Source organism: Nerophis ophidion, linkage group LG05 (genome assembly GCF_033978795.1).
Source record: "Nerophis ophidion isolate RoL-2023_Sa linkage group LG05, RoL_Noph_v1.0, whole genome shotgun sequence".
NCBI lineage: Eukaryota > Metazoa > Chordata > Actinopteri > Syngnathiformes > Syngnathidae > Nerophis > Nerophis ophidion.
The window spans coordinates 39,603,407-39,629,446 of NC_084615.1; the positions used below are offsets into that span (position 1 = coordinate 39,603,407).

Sequence of the window (26,040 nt, forward strand, 5' to 3'; positions counted from 1 at the left end):
TTTATTATTAATTATTTTTTTATTCGTGGCAGCCGTAATTCTTTCGTGGTGGGCCGCCACAAATAAATGAATGTGTGGGAAACCCTGCTGTCTATTGTTTTGTTGGATTGATTAAAAAAAAAATCGATTTTTTAAAAATGAGAATTGATTCTGAATTGCACAAAGTGAGAATCGCGATTCGAATTCGAATCGATTGTTTCCCCACACCCCTAATATGTATGTTTGCATACATCTATATGTATGTGTCTATATATATCGACTTGAATATAAACTACAAAGTATGCTACGCAGGTATTGTTTACAAAATTGGCCCTTCTCGTGCGCGCTGCTCCACTCTCTCGTGGACGCGCTTGCAAGCTCGGCGCGCCCCCGAGAAGCACTATTTGTTTGTGTTGAAAGGCTGAAAATGGCGGAGAGAGGAGAGCAAAGCGTCAACTTGGCTCCGCGAGCCCAACTGCGCCATCTGGGCCACGCACGGAGCGCTTGCGAGTGACACGCCGATTTCCCCACCGTACAGCAGCTGCCAAAGGGAGAGAGGAGCGGTCGGTCGCGGACACTTTGGTGACGGCAGTGTGAGATTTAGCCAGGCTGGCTAGCATGCTAAGCTAGCCGCGCTAGCAGCCTGACGTTGAGGCTTCGAGTCGTGTGTCCCTACCTCCTCCTCCCCCACGCAGGCTTGTTTGTCAACACACGCCGACGTTCATGTGTTAGCCAGCCGGCTCGCACCCGCAACCCGCAACGACTTGTGTGGACGTTCTGCGTGACGCGCTCTCATGCAAGCTGCCCGGCACAAACTTACCAAATGTAAACTTCCAGCGGCGGACATTAAAAGGAGCGAGTTAACTTAGCTGCCTGGCTAACTGCTAGCTGGCAGCGTTGGACGCCCAGCGGGAGGCGGCTACTTCTTGTGGGATGTAGCCGAGGAGCGGCAGGAGCTTCCCGGGAGGTTTATTCAGCCAGCCAGCGAGCGGCACATAAGAGACAAGCAGGTAAGCCGATGAAGAGGCGTGGCGGTGGGTGGTTGATGACAGGCCAACTCAAAGCCACTATAAAACTCGGCCGCTGCGGCGCGGCCTTACGTGCGCGTGCTTGCCACCGTGCACTGACGCCCATTCACATGCCCGCGCCATGCTCGCTCTCAGCCACTTGTAAATTAGTCGACGCTGTTACGTAAGCTAAGCACCCCGAGTGGCCTCAAGTGCCGCTTCCTCCCATTCTCGCCTGAGTCTTCTTGACCTCCTTTCTGTCTTCATGCTATTGATCATGGCTATTTATATGGGACACTAAACTATGCTTTATAACAGTGGTTCTCAAATGGGGGTACTTGAAGGTATGTGAGATTTTTTTTTAAATATTCTGGAAATAGAAATACCGTATTTCCTTGAATTGCCGCCGGGGCGCTAATTAATTTAAAACCTCGTCTCTCTCCTGCGCTTACCAAAGGCATGCGGTAAAAGACAGCATGCGCTAATTATTTTAAAACCTCTTCTCACTCCGGCACTTACCAAAGGTATGCAGTCAAAATTTGAGTGTGATGTAAGCTTGGACCTTAAATCCTACTGAATAGCTCTTAATCTTCTTCCCTTTATGCGATTTCAAATTACCGGGATTGAAATCAGCCTCCTCCATTTTGAAAATAATGACAGGGAAAGTGTCACGGGTTTGACCAGACGGTAATACTAAGCATGCGCTAAATATTTTGGGAAGCGAGTTTGACCAATCAGTAATTCAAGGCAGCCGCATGCTATATGCCCTGCGGCAATTCAATGAATTACGGTAATTCGAAAATCCTTTATAAATATATATATTGAATAACCCTTCAACAAAATATGAATGTTAGTTCATAAATTGTGAAAAGAAATACAACAATGCAATATTCAGTGTTGACAGCTAGATTTTCTGTGGACATGTTCCATAAATATTGATGTTAAAGGTTTCTTTTTCTGTGAAGAAATGTCTAGAATTAAGTTCATGAATCCAGATGGATCTCTTACAATCCCCAAAGAGGGCACTTTAAGTTGATGATTATTTCTATGTGTAGAAATCCATCCATTTTCTACCGCTTATTCCCTTTTGGGGTCGCGGGGGGCGCTGGCGCCTATCTCAGCTACAATCGGACGGAAGGCGGCGTGCACCATGGACATGTCGCCATCTAGTCGCAGGGCCAACACAGATAGACAGACAAAATTCACACTCACACACTAGGGCCAATTTAGTGTTTCCAATCAACCTATCATCTTTAAATAAATTAAATCATTTGTTTATTTTCAACAAGTTTTTAGTTATTTTTAGATCTTTTTTTCCAAATAGTTCAAGAAAGACCACTACAAATGAGCAATATTTTGCACTGTTATACAATTTAATAAATCAGAAACTGATGACATTGTGCTGTATTTTACTTCTTTATCTCTTTTTTTCAACCAAAAATGCTTTGCTCTGATTAGGGGTACAATGTTCACAGGGGGTACATCGCTGAAAAAAGGTTGAGAACCACTGTTTTATAATACGATATCCGATTCCAAACCATGTATCAGACCCACTCTCCATGTATCGGACTCATTCAACATCTATTAGACCAGAGCTGCAGCTATTGATTTTTTTTTTTTTTTTTTTGGTAATCCAGTGGGGCAGCATGGTGGAAGAGGGGTTAGTGCATCTGCCTCACAATACGAAGGTCCTGAGTAGTCCTGGGTTCAGTCCCGGTCTCGGCATCTTTCTTTGTGGAGTTTGCATGTTCTCCCCGTGACTGCGTGGTTTCCGTCCAGGTACTCCAGCTTCCTCCCACCTCCAAAGACATGCACCTGGGAATAGGTTGATTAGCAACACTAAATTGGCCCTTGTGTGTGAATCCATCCATCCATTTTCTACCGTTTATTCACTTTGGGATCATGGTGCCTGAATGTGAGTGTGAATGTTGTCTGTCTATCTGTGTTGGCCCTGCAATGAGGTTGCGACTTGCCCAGGGTGTATCCAGCCTTCCGCCCAATTGTAGCTGAGATAGGCACCATCGACCCCAAAAGGGAATAAGCGGTAGAAAATGGATGGATGGTAATCAAGTGATCGATCATTTAGTTTGTTTGAGAAAAGGGATCTATTATGCAAAGCCAACTTTAATTGCATATCAGGCTTAAAAATGTGAGATCAAACTGTGGAGCCTTGGCGGACATATTTATAAAATGACAACCGGGGAAACCTGCAAAACAGGCTTGAAGGGATGATATAGCCTCTGTGTTTTTTCTGACCTAACGTATATTCCGCTCTAATTCCGTATTGAGTACTGTATAATGGATAAACCACAGAAAACTTGACTATATATATAATTATATGTATATAAACCATCCATCAGTCCATCCATTTCTACCGCTTGTCCCGTTTGTGGTCGCGGGGGGCGCTGGAGCCCATCTCAGCTGCATTCGGGCGGAAGGCGAGGTACACCCTGGACAAGTCTCCATCTAATTACAGTGTCAACACAGATAGACAGACAACATTCACACACTAGGGCCAGACCAAAAGTAAGTAAAATATATAAAATACATAAATGATAAGTATCTCATTTGAAATAAAGTCCAAGATGAAAGCTGTCATACCGTGTTCTGTGCATATTATTCTAAATGTCTTTTCGTCATCAGCGTTCCTCTTGTAGTTTCCATCATCCATCCATCCATTTTCTACCGCTTGTTCCCTTTTGGGGTCGCGGGTGGCGCTGGCGCCTATCTCAGCTACAATCGGGCGGAAGGCCGGGTACACCCTGGACAAGTCGTATGTCACGAAAACTGGCAGATGATCCCTGATATCGGATATTAGCAGACCCCAAGGGGTATTATCAAAATCATTATTAAAAATATGATCAATAAGTCTGGCGCTGTGGCCTGAAATTCTGCTTGGCCTTGTGATTTTAGGATCCAAACCAGGGGTCTCAAACATGCGGCCCGCGGGCCAATTGCGACCCGCAAGTTTAATATGAACGGAACTTGACAACGTCAAGCTTCCCAACGTTCCCAATTTTCACAGGAGTCCTCTTAATATCAGGGTATCCATTCTCTGGTAATCCCTGCCGATTTTTACCCAATCAACAATACTCAGGGGGTGCTGCAATGGCACTGTTCTTAACGCCCTCTGAATTCTGTACAGACAGCGTGCAAACCTATTTGATTGTTACATTTGGCTGAGCAGTACACATGTGTGATGTTGCAAGACATATTAGGTCAACAGCTACACAAGTCACACTGAGGGTGGCCGCAAAAAAAACTTTAACACTGTTACAAATATATGATAGACTGTGACCCCACACCGAACAAGAATGACAAACACATTTCAGGAGAACATCCGCACCATAATACAACATACACTCAACAGAACAAATACACAGAATCCCATGCAGCCCTGACCCTTCCGGGCTACAATACACACACCCACGCTACCACCACACCCCCACCCTCCCTACTTGCGTCGGTTGATGTTGTGTATGTTTTAGCCCGGGAGAGTTTGGGCTGCAAGGTGTTCTGGGTATTTGTTCTCTTGTGTTTAAGTTGTGTTAGGGTGCGGATGTTCTCCCAAAATGTGTTTGTAATTCTTGTTTGGTGTGGGTTCAAAGTGTGGCGCATATTTGTAACATTGTTAAAGTTGTTCATACGGCTACCCTCAGTGTGACCTGTATGGCTGTTGAGTATGTCTTGCAGTCACTAACATTGTTCTGCTCATGTCTCGCACGACATGATTTAGAGTTGTTACTATAGTTGTGTTATGTGCTTAATAACGAGTTGTAGAGCACTAGTTCTACAACTCGATGGTATGCTATGTGAAGGTATGCCAAGGGTTAAGTGAGATTTATCAAAAACATTCTAAAAAATATCAGTCAGTCATAAATACTTTATAAATATATTTATTGGATAACACTTCAACAAAAAATGAATCTAAGTTCACAAACTGTGAAAAGAATTGCAACAATGCAATATTCAGTGTTGACAGCTAGATTTTTTTGTGGACATGTTCCATTATAATTGATGTTAAAGATGTCTTTTTTTGTGAAGAAATGTTTAGAATTAAGTTCATGAATCTAGATGGATCTCTATTACAATCTCCTAAGAGGGCACTTTAAGTTGATGATTACTTCTATGTGTAGAAATCTTTATTTATACTTGAATTACTTGTTTATTTGTCAACAAGTTTTTTAGGTATTTATATATCTTTTTTTCCAAATAGTTCAAGAAAGACCACTACAAATGAGCAATATTTTGCGCTGTTATACAATTTAATCAATCAGAAACTGATGACATAGTGCTGTATTTTACTTCTTTATCTCTTTTTTTTCCAACCAAAATGCTTTGCTCTGATTAGGGGGTACTTGAATTAAAAAATGTTCACAGGGGGTACATCACTGAAAAAAGGTTGAGAACCACTGTTGTGGAGGACGTTAAAGGCAGTGCAGTCACGGCAGCCCTTAATAATGTCGGCCGGGTGAAAATTGGGACAAATTCAGGAAAATGGTTGCACCGGTAGATTGTCGGGAGGTGCACTGAAATTCAGGAGTCTCCCGGAAAAATCGTGAGTGTTGCCTTTCCTGCCCTGGCAATACTAGGGCAGGAAAGGAGGTGAATTCATTAAAAAGTGCATGTTAGATTTTTTTAAGAAATCTTTTCTTGCGGCCCAGCCTCACCCAGTTTCTGCATCCAGTGGCCTCAGGTCAATTGAGTTTGAGACCCCTGCTCTACATAAAACAAGAATGGGAAAGAATTCCACTTTCAAAGCTTCAACAATTAGTTTCCTCACTTCCCAAACATTTATTGAGTGTTGTTGAAAGAAAAGGTGATGTAACACAGTGGTGAACATGCCCTTTCCCAACTACTTTGGCACGTGGAGCTTCCATGAAATTCTAAGTTAATTATTATTTGCAAAAAAAATTAAAGTTTATGAGTTTGAACATCAAATATCTTGTCTTTGTAGTGCATTCAATTGAATATGGGTTGAAAAGGATTTGCAAATCATTGTATTCCGTTTATATTTACATCTAACACAATTTCCCAACTCATATGGAAACAGGATTTGTACATTGATGGTGTCAGTCTTGCCACTGACAGTTTGTTTGTGTCTTAGTTTTTCGTTTGTGTGTGTTTAGTATTTCCTGTTTTTAGTTCCTGTCAGCACTCCTATTTTGTCTGTTTCCTGTTTTTTTCCCTGTGCGCTGTTTTCCCCTCAGCTGTGGCTGATTTGCACCTGGCCACACCTGGTGTCAATCAGCTCACTCCTATTTTACCTGCTTTCTTCCTCCAGTCACTGCTGGATTATTTGCTTGTCGATGTCGCTCTTGTCGTTGCTACCTGTCGTATCATATCGCGTCAATGCAGCATTTTAGTAAGCTATATTTGATAGTGGTTTGTAGTTTATGGTCTTTTGTTCCCTGCTTCCAAGTTTGTTTTCATATTATAAGTATGACTTCTGTTTCTTGCTCAATACCTGCTAGGCCTTTTTGTTTATCCACCTACGTGCGCGCTTTTTGTTTTTACCCTTTGTTTGTTTTTTGTCTTAGTGTTATGAATTAAATTAAGTTTTCTCACTCCATGCCTGCCTCCTTCTCCGTATCTTGGGGTTCGTCACAAACTAATTCTGACAGCGGTGACTGTTTGTACAATGATGTCGCTCACAAAAACACAAGCAGATGAGATGTGTTGTGGGTTTATGGATTGTTCTTGCTAGCTGTAGCTCTGTCGTTTTGTCGCTGTTTTAAATGGCCCTCTCCACATTGTTTAGTTTAGGTTGGGGCGAATGAGTGTTTCGGGGATGAATGAGAGGTACCCGACACATTATTTTACCAAACAAATGTTTCTTCTCCTCACACAATCATTTCACTCACATCTTAACGGTTTGAACAATTTTCTTTGTGGATCATTAAAGGGGAACATTATCACAATTTCAAAAGGGTTAAAAACAATAAAAATCAGTTCCCAGTGGCTTGTTGTATTTTTTGAAATTTTTCCCCAAATTTTACCGGTCTCGGAATATCCCTAAATAAAGCTTTAAAGGGCCTTATTTTCGCTATCTTCGAAACCACTATCCATTTCCCTGTGACGTCACACAGTGCTGCCAATGTAAACAAACATCGGGAATACCACAGCAAGATATAGTGACATGAGCTCGGATTCAAACTCTGATTTCAGCGACTTAAGCGATTCAACAGATTAGGCATGTATTGAAACAGATGGTTGGAGTATGAAAGTATTGAAGAAGAAACTGAACCTATTGAGCGAATAGCTATTGACGCTATTCATAGCCATAGCATGGCCGAATAGCTGCGTTAGCATCGCCGGTAAAATGTGCGGACCAAACGATCAGGACTTTCGCATCTTTTGACACTGGAGCAACTTAAATCCGTCGATTGGTAAGTGTTTTTTTTGCATTAAATGTGGGTGGAAGGAAACGTAATATGGTTGCAAATTCATCTACAGGTTATCCATACATCTCTGTACCATGTCTGCTTTAGCACCGCCGGTAAATAGCATGTTAGCATCGATTAGTGTAGCATGTTAGCATCGATTAGTTGGCAGTCAACATCAACAAAACTCACCTTTGTGATTTCGTTGACTATCGTTGCAAATTCATCTGCAGGTTATCCATACATCTCTGTGCCATGTTTGCCTTAGCATCGCCGGCAAAATTTGGAGACACTCCAGCACATTCAATGGGGGTCTGGCGGCAGACACTTTCGCATCTTCGAGCCAGTGGTGCAACTTGAATCCCTCCCTGTTAGTGTTGTTACACCCTCCGACAACACACCGTCGAGGCATGATGTCTCCAAGTTTCCAAAAAATGGTCAAAAAAACAGAAAATAACCGAGCTGAGACCCGGTGTTTCTAATGTGTTGAAAATGAAAATGGCGGGTGTGTTACCTCGGCGACGTCACATTCTGACGTCATCTCCTCCAGCGCGATAAACAGAAAGGCGTTTAATTCACCAAAATTCACCCATTTAGAGTTCGTAAATCGGTTAAAAAAATATATGGTCGATTTTCTGCACCATCAAGGTATATATTGACGCTTACATTAATCTGGTGATAATGTTCCCCTTTAAAGTCTGTCTAAGTCTAACAGCAGATTCCGTTTTTATTGGCCAATTATGTGACACCGTTCGCGGTTACATGAACGCAGAAATCATACCTTACTTTTTTTGTAGTTTATTGATTATTGATGATTAGGCATACTACCGCTGCCTATCCATCCATTTCCTACAGCTTGCTGTGTAAAAATAAAAAGCAGCTACCATGGTGACATTCCAAACTTTTAGTAGATGTGGTCTTTTTTTTGCTAATTTGCCCGACAATTGTCACAAGTTCAGGAATTTGGATGTGTTGTGCGGCTTATTATTTGTATTTATTATTTATTTATTAAATAATTTATTTAAATTATATTTTCTTAATCGTGAGAAATCGAAACAAAAATTCAGTTTATTGTTTATCCCCACGATAGATGTATCCTTACATGACCTAAACCTTGCCATAAGAAGTAAATATCATTTTAGATAGGTAATTGGATAAGGACTACCATTGTGGCTCCTTTTTAAATTGAATCCAAAATGACTTTTCCCCGCACACAGGTTTTTAACGCATTAGGATAACTAGAAGCGACAAAACATTTATGTTGACTTTAAGAAGTACAGGGATGCAATTATTGGTATAACAACAAACTATGATAAAATTCATGACAGTTAATAGTACCTTTTTAAAAATCAGGATTATCGTAAAACCAAGATTTCTTGACAGATTTTAGTATGTGTATGACTATTTTTTGAGCACATTCAACAATACTATGATAATGGAGATAACGGTAATAATTTTTGTTACAATAACCGTGATTTTTTTTTTGTCAGTGTCATCCAAACAATCAATGAGGTTATATGTCGATAAGTACATTTATTCCAGTTTGACGGAGGAGTCCACACCTGCCTGCTGCTCTTTAACTGACTTAAATTGTATCTTAAAGACAAAAAAAGTAAAGCTTTGTCTAAAGTGACCATGCTTAATCCCAAATATTTAAATCTGTGCCTTGAGTGAAATTTATGACCTACTTAACGCGATTAGAATTACAAAGTATTACAGTATTATACTTATGATTGTTATGCAAGCTGCAGCTGTTGGATAATAGTCGCTGTTTTTGCATCAATAGCCAGAGTTATGCTGAAATTTGACCTTTTTTTGAGTGCTGCTGGAGGCAACGTCAGGGCAGCGAGGATTGTTTAGATGCCTTAGAAAGCTGTCAAGTTTTGAATGTGCTAACTTGAGCAGCAACATATTTGTTATTGTGGACCACCGGGCGGCTTTGTGTGAACCTTATCAACGGCAAGTTGTCTTGTCTACAAAAATTATGTTGCCATAGGTTGCCATGTTACTATTTGCTAATGCAGGTGTGTTAAAAGTAGGTCAAGAGACAGTCAAATAACATAACAAAATTTGCTTCCCACGGGGAAAATGTTAAAACTATGGAATATGACTGAGTAAGATGATTGCCGATTTTGTTTTCAGGAATCTGAATCCACCCTGCATTTGTTTTGGTATTGTCATATTGTGTCTTCCTTTTGGATGAAAGTTGAACAAAATGTGTTTAAGGATTGGTTTGGTTATGAATCTTGATGTAGTTTCTGTTATTTTAGGAGAGTTCATTGACAGTCATGATTTAGTCAACTTAATTATAGTACTCGGTAAAAGGTTTATTTTTAAGGCGAAAAACAGATATTCACTGAGTATTACTTTCTTTAAAACATTTATTCAGTATTTTTTAACTTTAAAAAGATATATGATTGAAAACGATAATGATGCCAAAAAACATAAAAAAGGATGGAAGGTCCTCAAAGGCTTATTTTGAAAATGTAATTACGTTTATAGATATGCAACAACATACATGCTATCTGTTGTTGTGCTCCTTATTTTGAGTGTACAAAAATGAAGGTGTGTGTTACTGAGTCCGACCTGGACATAATATGGACTATACACAAATGCTTATTATGAAAATGTAATTTTGTTTATGAATTATATGCAATATGTTGTTTCTCTAATTTTTCGTTGTACATGGATGAAGGTGTGTGTATCTGAGGCCGATTTGGACATTATCTGGACTGGATCGGGTTTTAAAAACCCTTTGAACAAGTCTAATTTAATTTACAACCTCATCTGGTGAAGATAAGGCCCTTTTTTTTCTTCTTTTTTAAATAAATAAAATAAAAAAACATATAAATAAATCAAAAACATTTTTTGGGATAAAAAAGAAAGTAAAACAATACAAAAACAAATACATAAAAAATGGTATTTAATGAAAATGTTAGTGGACCAGCGGCACACACAATCATGTGTGCTTCAGGGACTGTGTCCCTTGCAGACTGTGTTGTCAATATTGTGGGAACCAGAATATGGGTAGCAGAAATAAACAACTCCTCTTGTGTGAATGGGGGAGGGAGGTGTTTTTTTGGGGGGGGGGGGGGGGGGGGGGGGTTGATGCACTAATTGAAAGTGTATCTTGTGTTTTTTTTAATGTTGATTTAATCAAAAATTAAAAATCTGCTTCCCAGTTCCAGTTTATCATAATCTCAGGTGCAATGTATTGTTTAACACACAAGTTGTTTGTTGTTGTTGGGGGTGACGTTGTCGGTTAATTTGCCATCATTAATGCCACATCTGTGTCAAGAAAATATTCATCACTTAAGTGTAGGCTTCTTGTCCACGCAAAAAAACATTCACAGCCTGTCATGCGCATTTCGTCCAATCAAAAGAAGCAGCCACAGCTGACTTGGTTCCCCTTTAATGACCCTGTTGATCAATATATTATACTGCACGTGCAATGACATGTATACTATCTTTTAAAATCAGCGCACACTTAACACAGAAGCCCAGGAAACATGAATGTGTTTTGTATTTTTTCCACTACCCGTGCCGTGTAGATGATAAATTGCATGTTGCTGTACAAAGTTTAAAATGAGCATATATTAATGCAGTATGAAAAAGAATGTTTTAGTGTAGACTCATATAATCATCATACTGCTGTGATTATATGTGTCAAGTGTTAATTTAGGGCTAAGGTAAAATATCAAGATATATATCGTGTATCGCGATATTGCCTAAAAATATCGTGATATTAAAAAAAGGTCATACCACCAAGCCCTACTCTACCGGCACCAGTAGATTTTCCAGCAGTTAGAGCCGACCGATCATGGGAGATGGTTGTCATGAAGATGTGTCACGTGTTGACAAGCATTCTAAATCTGTTGTTCCTAATTATTTATTAGGAATCGAATGTCCATTTGGGACAGAGGACCCTATTGAATTTCTAGCGTTTTATTCTTTCTTTCTTTCTTTATTATTATTCCGCAGCTTTGAGCTGTAATTTGACCCCCTTAACATGCTTTAAAACTCACCAAATTTGACACACACATCAGGACTGGCGAACATTGCGATTTAATCAAAAAACCTAACCCCAAAACTAAAAATTGCGCTCTAGCACCCCCTACGAAGAAAACACAGACAAAACTGCCTGTAACTTCCAGTAGGAATGTCGTAGCGACATGAAACAAAAACCTCTATGCAGGTCTCACTTAGATCTAGATTTCATACACTGACATCCTTCAGCAAAAATCAACAGGAAGTTTGCAATTCCCCTTTTAAAACAAAAGTTTTGTAAAAACACTCACCTTTGCCTCTTTGACCTATAATTTGACCCCCTTAACATGCTTCAAAACTCACCAAACTGGACACACACATCAGGACTGGCAAAAATTGCGATCTAATCAAAAAACCTAACCCCAAAACTCAGAATTTCGCTCTAGCGCCCCCTAGGAATAAAACACAGACAAAACTGCTCCTAGGAAGAAAACACAGACAAAACTGCCTGTAACTTCCAGCAGGAATGTCATAGAGACATGAAACAAAAACTTCTAATTAGATCTCACTTAGACCTACATTTCATATATTGACACCTCCCAGCAAAAATCAACAGGAAGTTTGCAATTCCCCCTTCAAAACAAAAGTTTTGTAAAAACTGGTCGCCTGTTTTCAAACATTATCTCCTCTGAGCGCATTTGTCGTGTCCGCTTCAAACTACCACAGGAGAGAGATTGAACCTTTCTGATTAAAAGTTGATGAACGAGTTTTTATTACTGCTAGATTTTATCAGCCTTCAAAGAACCGTTGCGCTGAAAACCATTTCAAAGATGGCCGCCGTGCGCAGACACAGTGAGGGGATGGGATTTTTTCTCTTTTTTTTTTTTCCGTACCGTCTGCTACTGGTGCGCACGCACCAACATTTGTGAGGTATGGGCTGTGATCGTCTATACCAAGATGGCTTCCAGGTTTCGTAGCTAAGCCGGTATGTTTTAAAGTTGTCGTTTGCCTGCGTATCGTAAAAACAACCGTCCAACATTTAGAACTAATTGTAAACTTATAGGTGCCGACCATCAGGGCCGAGTTGCGACGAGAGAGTGTGTCGATGTTACGATATTACGCAGAGTTGGTAAGTCTATGTTTGCTAATCCCGTTTCGTCCTATGTTTCTGCTCCGATTGAATTTCTTTGTATGTTAAGTCTTTATTTTGGGTACTTACATATGGTGCCTGACTGTTGTGGTGTTTTAAGGCTATCTGCACTTTTTATGCGGCGAGTTGGTAGGTCTGTCTGTTTGTTAATAGTAGCTACTAGCCGTACCCATGTATTTTCATTCTAACATATCTGTAAGCAGACACGTTATGGAAGATAAAAACTACAACACTTATAATACTAAGTAGTTCTAACTTATATCCGTCTGTAGAGATGTTATGGAAGGTAAAAACTACAACAAAATACAAAGTAGTGTGTAGTTGTAACTTATATTTGTCAGTAGACACGTTATGGAAGGTAAAAACTACAACATTTATGATACAAAGTAGTGTATAGTTCTAACATATCTGTCGGTAGTCACGTTATGGAAGGTAAAATTACAACATTTATAATAAAAAGTAGTGTATAGTTCTAACTTCCATCCCATCCATTTTCTACCGCTTATTCCCTTTCGGGGTCGCGGGGGGCACTGGCGCCTATCTCAGCTACAATCGGGCAGAAGGCGGGGTACACCCTGGACAAGTCGCCATCTCATCGCAGGGCCAACACAGATAGACAGACAACATTCACACTCAAATTCATACACTAGGGCCAATTTAGTGTTGCCAATCAACTTATCCCCAGGTGCATGTTTTTGGAAGTGGGAGGAAGCCGGAGTACCCGGAGGGAACCCTCGCATTCACGGGGAGAACATGCAAACTCCACACCGAAAGATGCCGAGCCTGGATTTGAACCCAGGACTGCAGGCCCTTCGTCTTGTGAGGCAGACGCACTAACCCCTCTGCCACCGTGAAGCCCTAGTTCTAACTTATATCTGTCAATAGACACGTTATGGAAGGTAAAAACTACAATATAATACAAAGTAGTGTGTTGTTCTAACTTATATCTGGGAAGCCCAGACTTCCCTCTCCTCAGCCACCTCCATATATACTTGGTCCCGTCCATCGCTGGTTGCAGGTTTAATTTGTTGTTTTTTTATGCTTGTGAATGCTTGTTGTAGTGGGATACGTACCTTTTTAAAAGCAAGCGGACAATCCAAAAGATGTCCCAGAAAGAGTCCTTACAGTCCATCCATACAGCAACATCACACAATCCTATTTAGCAGTTACGTTATTAATGTCATTCAGAATTGATGCATTTTTCTAATTGTGTCAAATTGCTTGCATTATAGCCAATGACAAATCAATTTTGGGATAGCATAATATTGTTATTATCATATAATTATTTGCAGTGAAAGCAGATTAAATAATTCACAACAACTACAGTTTCAGCACATGAGTTTGTTAATAATTTATATAGATTATGCCAATACTTTGTTTTTAAATGATCATCCACACTGGTATATTTGTGTTTTGTGTCATTTCTTTCATCTCTGTTGTTGTCCAAGTCCTCCTTGAATATTCTGCACAGCAAATAAAAACAGAATAGTTAAACACAAGATCACAATAATCGTTAAAAGAAGTAAACATATTCAAATAACATGCAAATGTACACAAAAAACGAAGCATACTGGCAGCTATCATTTTTCCGTGATGGTGTACCATGACCATTTACATTAAAGGGTAAACCCTGGGATGTGGTGACTTGTCCAGGTTGTACCCCGCCTTCCGCCCGATTGTAGCTGAGATAGGCACCAGCCCCCCCCCCCCCCCCCCCCCCGCGACCCCAAAGGGAATAAGCGGTAGAAAATGGATTGATGGATGGATAGATGGATGTTGATTGACAGTATAAAAGTAGCATGTCTTTCTTCACTTGTTTTCACAGTTTTATGCACTTATATGTATAAAATATAAAAATTGCAAATTGAAACAGAATCGCAATTTTGAAGAGAAAAATCGCAATTGGGTTTTTCCTCAAAATCATTTACCCCTGATGAATAGACGTGTGTGTCACTGTGTATGTTGTAAATGGGTTATCCTTGTAAAGCGTTTTTTTACCTTTAAGATACTATGTTAGTGCATGCGCCTCACAATACGGAGGTCCTGAGTTCAATCCCGGGCTCGGGGTCTTTCAGTTTGGAGTTTGCATGTTCTCCCCTTGACTGCGTGGGTTCCTTCCAGGTACACCGGCATCCTCCCACCTCCAAAAACATGCACATGGGGATAGGTTGATTGGCAACACTAAATTGGCCCTGGTGTGTGAATGTGGGCATAAAATTGTTATTGTCTATCTGTGTTGGCCCTGCCGTGAGCTGGCGACTTGTATCCCGAGCCTTCCGCCCAAATGCAACTGAGATAGGCTCCAGCATCCCCTGCGACCCAGAAAGGGACAATCAGTAGAAAATGAATGGATGGATGGTACTCAAAGCGCATTGACACTATTTACACATTCACTCATTCACACACACATTCACACACTGATGGCTTTGACGCTATTTCCATATTCATCTATTCACATACACATTCACACACTGATGGCGGGAGCTGCCATGCAAGGCACTAACTACGACAAAATAGGACCAAGGGTGAAGTGTCTTGCTCATGGACACAACGACCGTGACTAAGATGGCGGAAGGTGTGGTCTAGCCTGAAACCCTCAAATTGCTGACACAACTGCTTTACCATTAGAGCCACGTCATCCCGATTTTGTTTGAGTGTTAATAATAAAAGTGTGTTATTTAGGACACTTTATATTGCTCCTAAAGAATGTTATGATCCGAAATGTTTTAATTTCGGGGCACCTGTACTCCAAGTGAAAAGGTAAGCCTACAGCCCTGACATTGTAAATTTATCAGGATTCCAACTTAAAACTGTGCGGCTTTGCAGAAAGTTCTAACTATTCATGAGCATGTAGGGGTGAGCTTGAGGATGTGATCCAATAGTTTTGTCTTCCCTTGATATGGTAACGCCCTCTTCCCTTTCATATCCTAGCCAATGTGATGAAGCGTATACTAGATCTTCCGGAGATGGCATGACATCTTTGCCACAGTTTTTTTTCCTCTACCACTGCACCTTTCATCTTCCTGTGTGCATACCATAAGCCATTTTATCATTTCAAAGAGAGCTCTAAGAGTAGAGTAGATGCCAGCACAAGTGTTTCAACACGCACAGGACTAATTACCCACAGCAGCATTTGTCTGACTTTTGATTAGTGTGTTATTGCCGTTAGTGGATGTACAGTCTTCACTGCTGACATCAAGAGGACTATTCAGGTCTGGTCTTGTGTTAATTGTTGTTCATTTTGATTTTTTTTTTTTCACCTATTCTCTTGCATCTGAAGCTGCACATGCAAGTAACCATTGATAGAAAAGTTAAATTCTAACTCATGGTGTAAACGATGACAAATGCTAATCGAAATGCTAACAACAAAGCAAAATGCTGCTCTTACTCTTTTAACCTTGATCTATGGCAGGACAACACCCTCTATAACAAGTGATGGACATAACAAAATATAATAACTACAGTTACATGCCCCCAATACTCCTGTTTTAACTATTCATCCATCCATTTCCTACCGCTTGTCCCTCTCGGGGTCACAGGGCTGGAGCCTAACTCTGCTGCATTCGGGCGAAAGGCGGGGTACACCCACCAGGATCTAGAAAATCCAGTAAATATTCTGAAAAGTTATCTCCCAAATTGTGAGGATGTTACACCCGGTACTGTTACACTCTTAGTTAACACGTAACGGAAAACGTTCTTATTGCTTCTCGATGAAAACACATCCGGTATTAAAGAGGATATGAACAATCATATTATTTTTGTGTAAACGATAATATTGTTATATTAGCGATATTGGCAGGGATTGTTGGGTTTTGTTCGCCATTGTGCAATCAGCAGAGACACTGTCAATTTAATGTAACTATTTAGTTTTTAAAGGGAAACATTATCACAATTTCAAAAGGGTTAAAAACAATAAAAATCAGTTCCCAGTGGCATGTTGTATTCTTTGAAGTTTTTTTCAAAATTTTACCGGTCTCCGAATATCCCTAAAAGAAGCTTTAAAGTGCTTGATTTTCGCTATTTGCGATGTCACTATCCATTTCCCTGTGACATCATACAGTGCTGCCAATGTAAACAAACAGTGGCGAATAGCACAGCAAGATATAGTGACATTAGCTCGGATTTAGACTCGGATTTCAGCGATTTAAGCGATTCAACAGATTAGGCATGTATTGAAACGGATGGTTGGAGTATGAAAGTATTGAAGAAGAAACTGAAGCTATTGAGCGAATAGCTATTGACGCTATTCATAGTCATAGCATGGCCGAATAGCTGCGTTAGCATCGCCGGTGAAATGTGTGGACCAAACGATCGGGACTTTCGCATCTTGTGACACTGGAGCAACTTAAATCCGTCGATTGGTAAGTGTTTTTTGCGCATTAAATGTGGGTGGAAGGAAACGTAATATAGTTGCAAATGCATCTGCAGGTTATCCATATAGCTCTGTGCCATTTCTGCTTTAGCACCGCCGGTAAATAGCAAGTTAGCGCAGTGGGAGAGTGGCCGTGCGCAACCCGAGGGTCCCTGGTTCAAATCCCACCTAATACCAACCTCGTCACGTCCGTTGTGTCCTGAGCAAGACACTTCACCCTTGCTCCTGATGGGTGCTGGTTGGCGCCTTGCATGGCAGCTCCCTCCATCAGTGTGTGAATGTGTGTGTGAATGGGTAAATGTGGAAGTAGTGTCAAAGCGCTTTGAGTGCCTTGAAGGTAGAAAAGCGCTATACAAGTACAACCCATTTATCATTTATTAGCTGGCAGTCAACATCAACAAAACTCACCTTTGTGATTTCTGTGACTTTATCGTTACAAATGCATCGGCAGGTTATCGATACATCTCTGTGCCATGTCTGCTTTAGCACTGCTAGTAAATAGCATGTTAGCGTCGATTAGTTTGGCATGTTAGCATCGATTAGCTGGCAGTCCCGCCGCGACCAAATATGTCTGATTAGCACATAAGTCAACATCAACAAAACTCACCTTTGTGATTTCGTTGACTTTATCATTGCAAATGCATCTGCAGGTTATCCATACATCTCTGTGCCGTGTCTGTCATCGCCGGTAAAATGTGGAGCCACTTTGGTACATTCAATGTCTGGCGGCAGATTTCTTGCCAGTGGTGCAACTTGAATCCCTCCCTGTTAGTGTTGTTACACCCTCCGACAACACACCGACGAGGCATGATGTCTCCAAGGTTCCAAAAAATAGTCGAAAAAACGGAAAATAACAGAGCTGAGACCCAATGTTTACAATGGGTTGAAAATGAAAATGGCGGCTGTATTACCTCGGCGACGTCACATTCTGATGTCATCCCCTCCAGCGCGATAAAAAGAAAGGCGTTTAATTCGCCAAAATTCACCCATTTAGAGTTCGGAAATCGGTTAAAAAAATATATGGTCTTTTTTCTGCACCATCAAGGTATATATTGACGCTTACATAGGTCTGGTGATAATGTTCCCCTTTAAAGGAGTGTCACCTTTGTGAAAAAACTGACTTTACTTTGCCATCCCTGTTCGTGTTCACTTTGCTTACTGTAGCCTTTTGGGAAGTATAGTTGCAGCTGAAAACTGGTTGTACAGTTGGTTGGACTCTGCACTTACTAAAAATGTTGTGTTGGTCAAAACAAAACTCTTCTGCCACATGACAAATGACTTTTAAAAATGATCAATACAGCATGCAACAAATGCTTAGTCCAGGGGTCGGGAACCTTTTTGGCTGAGAGAGCCAAGAAAGCCAAATATCTTTAAATGCATTTCTGTAAGAGCCATATATATTTTTTTACACTGAACACAACTAAACGCGTGCATTTTTAAGTAAGACCAACATTTCTAGAGTATAATAGGTCTCTTATTCTTTGGAATAACATTGTTATTCTGAAGCTAAATGTGGAAGGGGCGTGGCCTGCGGGCCTGCAGCGAACCAGGGTGTGCCAGGACCTTCTTCGAAATCAGCAACAGGTGCGTAGAAGGCCCACCTGGGCTTTGATATCAAATCACCAGTCGCAGCAGCCAGGAGGAGAGACAGGGTTGGAACTGGAGCCAGAGTGCGAGCGAGAACGAAAGAGAAAAAGACAATTGCTGTAAATCAACTGAGAGACTTATTGAAAAATAAAAAAATATTATAACCCTGAAACAGGCTCTCATGTCGGTGCTTAGTGGTCTGAAGAACCCCCAGGAGGGCAAGCCCCACACTAACCAATAATGAATAAATTACTTCTTCCTATTAACACAACTTCTTGAACATAGCATGAGAATGTTTCATATTTTGAACTTAATTTTTAGGACTGTGATTACAAGAGGAATTATTCATTACTTATCGTGTCAAGCAATGTCAGCTCAGATTTATCCGAGAGCCAGATGCAGTCATCAAAAGAGCCACATCTGGCTCGCGAGCCATAGGTTCCCTACCCCTGGCTTAGTCTGTGCATGTTGCGGCTGACTTGTTTGTTTTGCTCCAATGTTCACACCGATGGTCATGTGTGATCTATCTAGCAAGGGCCTTGTGATATTAAGATGTAGTGAGATAAGCATTTTTGGGTTCAGGGATTTGGGCCAAAAAGTTTACGAGGTCATTCCAAGATGGCGGCTGAGGTGGCTAACCATGATGCGTGCAGTTTATCAAAGCAACAATCAAACAATCGGAAAATTCCTGTCGTATCAATTCCTAGATATGGTCGTAACTATACTAAATGCACTGGGCATAATAAACACAACATTATTAATACTGCTACTACGGATAATTTGATCAAAAACTCCCTAAAACAGCCCACTACCTATAATATAGGTTTTTTAAACATAAGATCATTGTCTCCTAAAACGTTGTCAGTTAATGATATTATCAGAGACAACAATCTTAACGTCATCGGTCTCAGCGAAACCTGGCTTAAACCAAACGACTTTTTTGCGCTAAATGAGGCATGTCCTCCTAACTTTACACATGCGCATATTGCCCGTCCGCTCAAAAGGGGTGGGGGGGTCGCACTAATATACAACGAAAACTTTAACCTTAGACCTAACATAAATAATAAATATAAATCGTTTGAGGTGCTTACTATGAGGTCTGTCACACCGCTGCCTCTACACCTGGCTGTTATCTACCGCCCCCCAGGGCCCTATTCGGACTTTATTAATGAATTCTCAGAGTTCGTTGCTGATCTAGTGACACACGCCGATAATATAATCATAATGGGGGACTTTAATATCCATATGAATACCCCATCGGACCCACCGTGCGTAGCGCTCCAGACTGTAATTGATAGCTGTGGTCTCACACAAATAATAAATGAACCCACGCATCGCAACGGTAATACGATAGACCTAGTGCTTGTCAGGGGCATCACCGTTTCCAAAGTTACGATACTCCCGTATACTAAAGTATTGTCCGATCATTACCTTATAAAATTCGAGGTTCAGACGCATGATCGTCAAACTAATAATAATAATACCTGCTATAGCAGCCGCAACATTAATACAGCCACAACGACAACTCTTGCTGACCTACTGCCCTCGGTAATGGCACCATTCCCAAAGTATGTGGGCTCTATTGATAACCTCGCTAACAACTTTAACGACGCCCTGCGCGAAACCATTGATAACATAGCACCGCTAAAGTTAAAAAAGGCTCCAAAAAAGCGCACCCCGTGGTTTACAGAAGAAACTAGAGCTCAGAAATTATTATGTAGAAAGCTGGAACGCAAATGGCGCACGACTAAACTTGAGGTGCACCATCAAGCATGGAGTGATGGTTTAATAACTTATAAACGCATGCTTACCTTAGCTAAAGCTAAATATTACTCAAATCTCATCCACCGTAATAAAAACGATCCTACATTTTTGTTTAGTACGGTAGCATCGCTAACCCAACAAGGGACTCCTTCCAGTAGCTCAACCCACTCAGCTGATGACTTTATGCAATTCTTTAGTAAGAAAATTGAAGTCATTAGAAAGGAGATTAAAGACAATGCGTCCCAGCTACAACGGGGTTCTATTAACACTGACACGATTGTATATACGGCGGATACTGCCCTCCAAAATAGTTTCTCCCGTTTTGAGGAAATAACATTAGAGGAATTGTTACAACGTGTAAATGGAATAAAACACACAACATGTTTACTTGACCCTCTTCCTGGGAAACTGATCAAGGAGCTCTTTGAATTATTAGGTCCATCAGTGCTAAATATTATAAACTTATCACTCTCCTCGGGCACTGTTCCCCTAGCATTCAAAAAAGCGGTTATTCATCCTCTTCTTAAAAGACCTAACCTCGATCCTGACCTCATGGTAAATTACCGACCGGTGTCTCACCTTCCCTTTATTTCAAAAATCCTTGAAAAAATTGTTGCGGAGCAGTTAAATGAACACTTAGCGTCTAACAATCTATGTGAAACCTTTCAATCCGGTTTCAGGGCAAATCACTCCACGGAGACAGCCCTCGCAAAAATGACTAATGATCTATTGCTAATGATGGATTCTGATGCGTCATCTATGTTGCTGCTCCTCGATCTTAGCGCTGCTTTCGATACCGTCGATCATAATATTTTATTAGAACGTATCAAAACACGAATTGGTATGTCAGACTTAGCCCTGTCTTGGTTTAACTCTTATCTTACTGATAGGATGCAGTGTGTCTCCCATAACAATGTGACCTCGGACTACGTTAAGGTAACGTGTGGAGTTCCCCAGGGTTCGGTCCTTGGCCCTGCACTCTTCAGCATCTACATGCTGCCGCTAGGTGACATCATACGCAAATACGGTATTAGCTTTCACTGTTATGCTGATGACACCCAACTCTACATGCCCCTAAAGCTGACCAACACGCCAGATTGTAGTCAGCTGGAGGCGTGTCTTAATGAAATTAAACAATGGATGTCCGTTAACTTTTTGCAACTCAACGCCAAAAAAACGGAAATGCTGATTATCGGTCCTGCTAGACACCGAACTCTATTTAATAATACAACTCTAACATTTGACAACCAAACAATTAAACAAGGCGACACGGTAAAGAATCTGGGTATTATCTTCGACCCAACTCTCTCCTTTGAGGCACACATTAAAAGCGTTACTAAAACGGCCTTCTTTCATCTCCGTAACATCGCTAAAATTCGCTCCATTCTGTCCACTAAAGACGCTGAGATCATTATCCATGCGTTTGTTACGTCTCGCCTCGACTACTGTAACGTATTATTTTCGGGTCTCCCCATGTCTAGCATTAAAAGATTACAGTTGGTACAAAATGCGGCTGCTAGACTTTTGACAAGAAGAAGAAAGTTAGATCACATTACGCCTGTACTGGCTCACCTGCACTGGCTTCCTGTGCACTTAAGATGTGACTTTAAGGTTTTACTACTTACGTATAAAATACTACACGGTCTAGCTCCATCTTATCTTGCCGATTGTATTGTACCATATGTCCCGGCAAGAAATCTGCGTTCAAAGGACTCCGGCTTATTAGTGATTCCCAAAGCCCAAAAAAAGTCTGCGGGCTATAGAGCATTTTCCGTTCGGGCTCCAGTACTCTGGAATACCCTCCCGGTAACAGTTCGCGATGCCACCTCAGTAGAAGCATTTAAGTCTCACCTTAAAACTCATTTGTATACTCTAGCCTTTAAATAGACTCCCTTTTTAGACCAGTTGATCTGCCGTTTCTTTTCTTTTTCTTCTATGTCCCACTCTCCCGTGTGGAGGGGGTCCGGTCCGATCCGGTGGCCATGTACTGCTCGCCTGTGTATCGGCTGGGGACATCTCTGCGCTGCTGGTCCGCCTACGCTTGGGATGGTTTCCTGCTGGCTCCGCTGTGAACGGGACTCTCGCTGCTGTGTCTTGGATCCTCTTTGGACTGGACTTTCACAGTATCATGTTAGATCCGCTCGACATCCATTGCTTTCCTCCTCTCTAAGGTTCTCATAGTCATCATTGTCACTGACGTCCCACTGGGTGTGAGTTTTCCTTGCCCTTATGTGGCCTACCGAGGATGTCGTGGTGGTTTGTGCAGCCCTTTGAGACACTAGTGATTTAGGGCTATATAAGTAAACATTGATTGATTGATTGATTTGCACCCGAGGCAAAGCATTTTCTGCTTGAACCAAAACGCTGTACAGAGCAAACTTGAGTGAGTAAGCGATATCTGCTGTGGAATTCCTCCACTCCAATCTCTCCAAACGGAAGGCAGGCGGCATTTAAGATTTGTTTTAAAGTCGATCCTCCTCCGGGTTCACTTAATCCCACTCTCCAACCATTATTTAGATCCTTTTGAGATATGCTGTAGCCCCCCTGGGATGTAGACTTTCACTTTCTTTGTCATTGGACACTCACATTCCCACTTGCACTTGAAAACCTTACTGTGAGAGATAGCTGTTATAAAGGACAGCAATGTTATGCAGCTTAAGTTGTGTATTTTTCTAACTATAAGGCGCGCCAACAATTCTTTCGTTTTTTTTTTTTTAAATCGACAGTGCGCTTAATGACCCAGTGCGCACTATACAGTTCAATCAGGAAGTATACAGCACTTTACTTTTTTCGCATTTTATTATGTCACAGACTTAAAATGGAATAAATTAAATTTTGCCTTAATAATTCTACAGACAAATAACCCTTAATGACAATTTAAAACATTTTTTTTTTTTTTGCAAATCCATTGAAAAAAAAATAAAATCATATACTTAGGTATTCACAGCCTTTGTTCAATGCTTGGTCGATGCACCCTTGGCAGCAATTACAGCCTCAAGTCTTTTTAAATAGGATGCCACAAGCTTGACACACCTATCTTTGGGCAGTTTTGCCCATTCCTCGTTGCAACACCTCTAGCTCCATCAGGTTAGATGGGAAGTGTTGGTTTTCAGCCAGGATGTCTCTGTAAATTTTCCATTCATTTAGTCCTGGGGTTGCCAACCCGTAGATCTTTGGTACCCTACGGGTCGATCGCGAAAATATTAGAGAAAAAAAAGTATTAATATGATATCAGTGATACCCCCAACCGGAAAACGACCAACAAACCTGCAAACGGGAACCCATTTTAACACTCCCGCATGCCTCTGCCTCTCTCTCTTCAGCCTCATATCCAGCCGCTTTGGACACCGTGGCCATACACCCCGGCCGCGGCCGTGCGCTAAACCCGCTTGTCTCTCAAACCAGCATTGCATGACGTGCTCATAAATCATCGCGCTGCAACAATGACAAAATATCTGATTGTTGCAACAAATCGGACATTTTCTAACATCCAACAATAAACAACTCTTCCCACAACCACGAGTCTGCGACATGAAGCATACGAGACTATGTGAACATTGCGCCCAAGTACAGATTTTGTGTTTGTTTATTGTGAATACAAAGCTAGACATTGACATGTGCAAAGGCAGTAATATATGATAAAACAAAGCGGCAGCTAAAGAAGTACTTCCCCATTTATCCTCTCTTTTATCGCATAGGAAAAACCCGCCAGGTAAACAGCTGATTTTACTAATTCCAGTGCTGACTTAACCATGTGACTCGTGTCCCATATGTCCATCCATCTACAGCAAAAGGGCCATCTGGCCCGAGGCACATTACCCCAAAAAATAAAATCACCAGCAAAAATTGGGAAAACAGCAAGAAGCACAATGGAAAAAAAGCCAAAATGTGGACATCCTCCAAGAACGACACAAAGCTTTGTCTAAAAATAAATAAATATATATGTTAGGGGTGTAACGGTACACAAAAATTTCAGTTCGGTACATACCTCGGTTAAGAGGTCACGGTTCGGTTAATTTTTGGTACAGTAAGAAAACAACAAAATAGAAATTTTTGGGTTATTTATTTAACAAGTTTGCTAAATCTTCCACCAAAAATATTTTTCCTAGTGGAATATTTCTTAGTGGAACTGTGGAACAGCTCTATACTCTCGGCAGGGTTCTTGAGGGTGCATGGGAGTTCGCCCAACCTGGACTTGGAGAAGGCATTCGACCGTGTCCCTCGGGAAGTCCTGTGGGGAGTGCTCAGAGAGTATGGGGTATCGGACTGTCTTATTGTGGCGATGCGCTCCCTGTACGATCAGTGTCAGAGCTTGGTCCACATTGCCGGCAGTAAGTCGGACACGTTTCAAGTGAGGGTTGGACTCTGTAAGGCTGTCCTTTGTCACCGATTCTGTTCATAACTTTTATGGACATAATTTCTAGGCGCAGTCAAGGCGTTGAGAGGTTCCGGTTTGGTGGCCGCGGGATTAGGTCTCTGCTTTTTGCAGATGATGTGGTCCTGATGGCTTCATCTGGCCGGGATCTTCAGCTCTCACTGGACCGGTTCGCAGCCGAGTGTGAAGCGGCCGGAATGAGTATCAGCACCTCCATAGCTGCCCCCGCGACCTGACCTTGGATAAGCGGAAGAAGATGGATGGATGGCTGGATGGGTGTATATATATATATATATATATATATATATATATATATATATATATATATATATATATATATATATATATATATATATATATATATATATATATATATATATATATATATATATATATATATATTATGTGTGTGTGTATATAAATATATGTATATACAGTGGGGCAAAAAAGTATTTATTCAGCCACCGATTGTGCAAGTTCTCCCACTGTAATTTTCATCATAGCTACACTATGAGAGACAGAATGTGAAAAAAAAAAATCCAGGAATTCACATTGTAGGAATTTTAAATAATTTATTTGTAAATGATGGTGGAAAATAGGGTATTTGGTCAATAACAAAAATTCAACTCAATACTTTGAAATATAACCTTTGTTGGCAATAACATAGGTCAAACGATTACTATAGGTCTTTACCAGGTTTGCACACTGCAGATTCCTCGAGAGCAGTGATGTTTTGGGGCTTTCGCCAAGCAACACGGACTTTCAACTCCCTCCACAGATTTTCTATAGGGGTGAGGTCTGGAGACGTGCTAGGCCACTCCAGGACTTTCAAATGCTTCTTACGGATCCACTCCTTCGTTTCCCGGGCGGTGTGTTTGGGATCATTGTCATGCTGGAAGACCCAGCCACGTTTCATCTTCAAAGCTCTCACTGATGGAAGGAGGTTTTGGCTCAAAATCTCACGATACATGGCCCCATTCATGCTTTTCTTAACACGGATCAGCCGTCCTGTCCCCTTAGCAGAAAAACAGCCCCAAAGCATGATGTTTCCACCCCAATGCTTCACAGTGTTCTTGGGATGCAACTCAGTATTCTTCTTCCTCCAAACACGACGAGTTGAGTTTATACCAAAAAGTTCTATTTTGGTTTCATCTGACCACATGACAATCTCCCAATCCTCTGCTGTATCATCCATGTGCTCTCTGGCAAACTTCAGACGGGCCTGGACACGCACTGGCTTAAGCAGGGGGACACGTCTGGCACTGCAGGATTTGATTCCCTGTCGGCGTAGTGTGTTACTGATGGTAACCTTTGTTACTTTGGTCCCAGCTCTCTGCAGGTCATTCACCAGGTCCCCCCGTGTGGTTCTGGGATTTTTGCTCACCGTTCTCATGATCATTTTGACCCCACGGGATGAGATCTTGCGTGGAGCCCCA

General features: G+C 41.2%; 1 protein-coding gene across 1 annotated transcript in view; it reads left to right on the plus strand.

Moving 5' to 3' along the window:
- The first annotated feature begins 381 nt into the window (after positions 1–381).
- The window catches only part of ncoa1 (nuclear receptor coactivator 1), a 96,627-nt gene continuing 70,968 nt past the window's right edge, over positions 382–26,040 (plus strand). The window contains exon 1 of the mRNA XM_061900913.1: positions 382–989. The gene's annotated coding sequence lies outside the window, so the exon portion shown is untranslated. The remainder of the gene's footprint in view (positions 990–26,040) is intronic.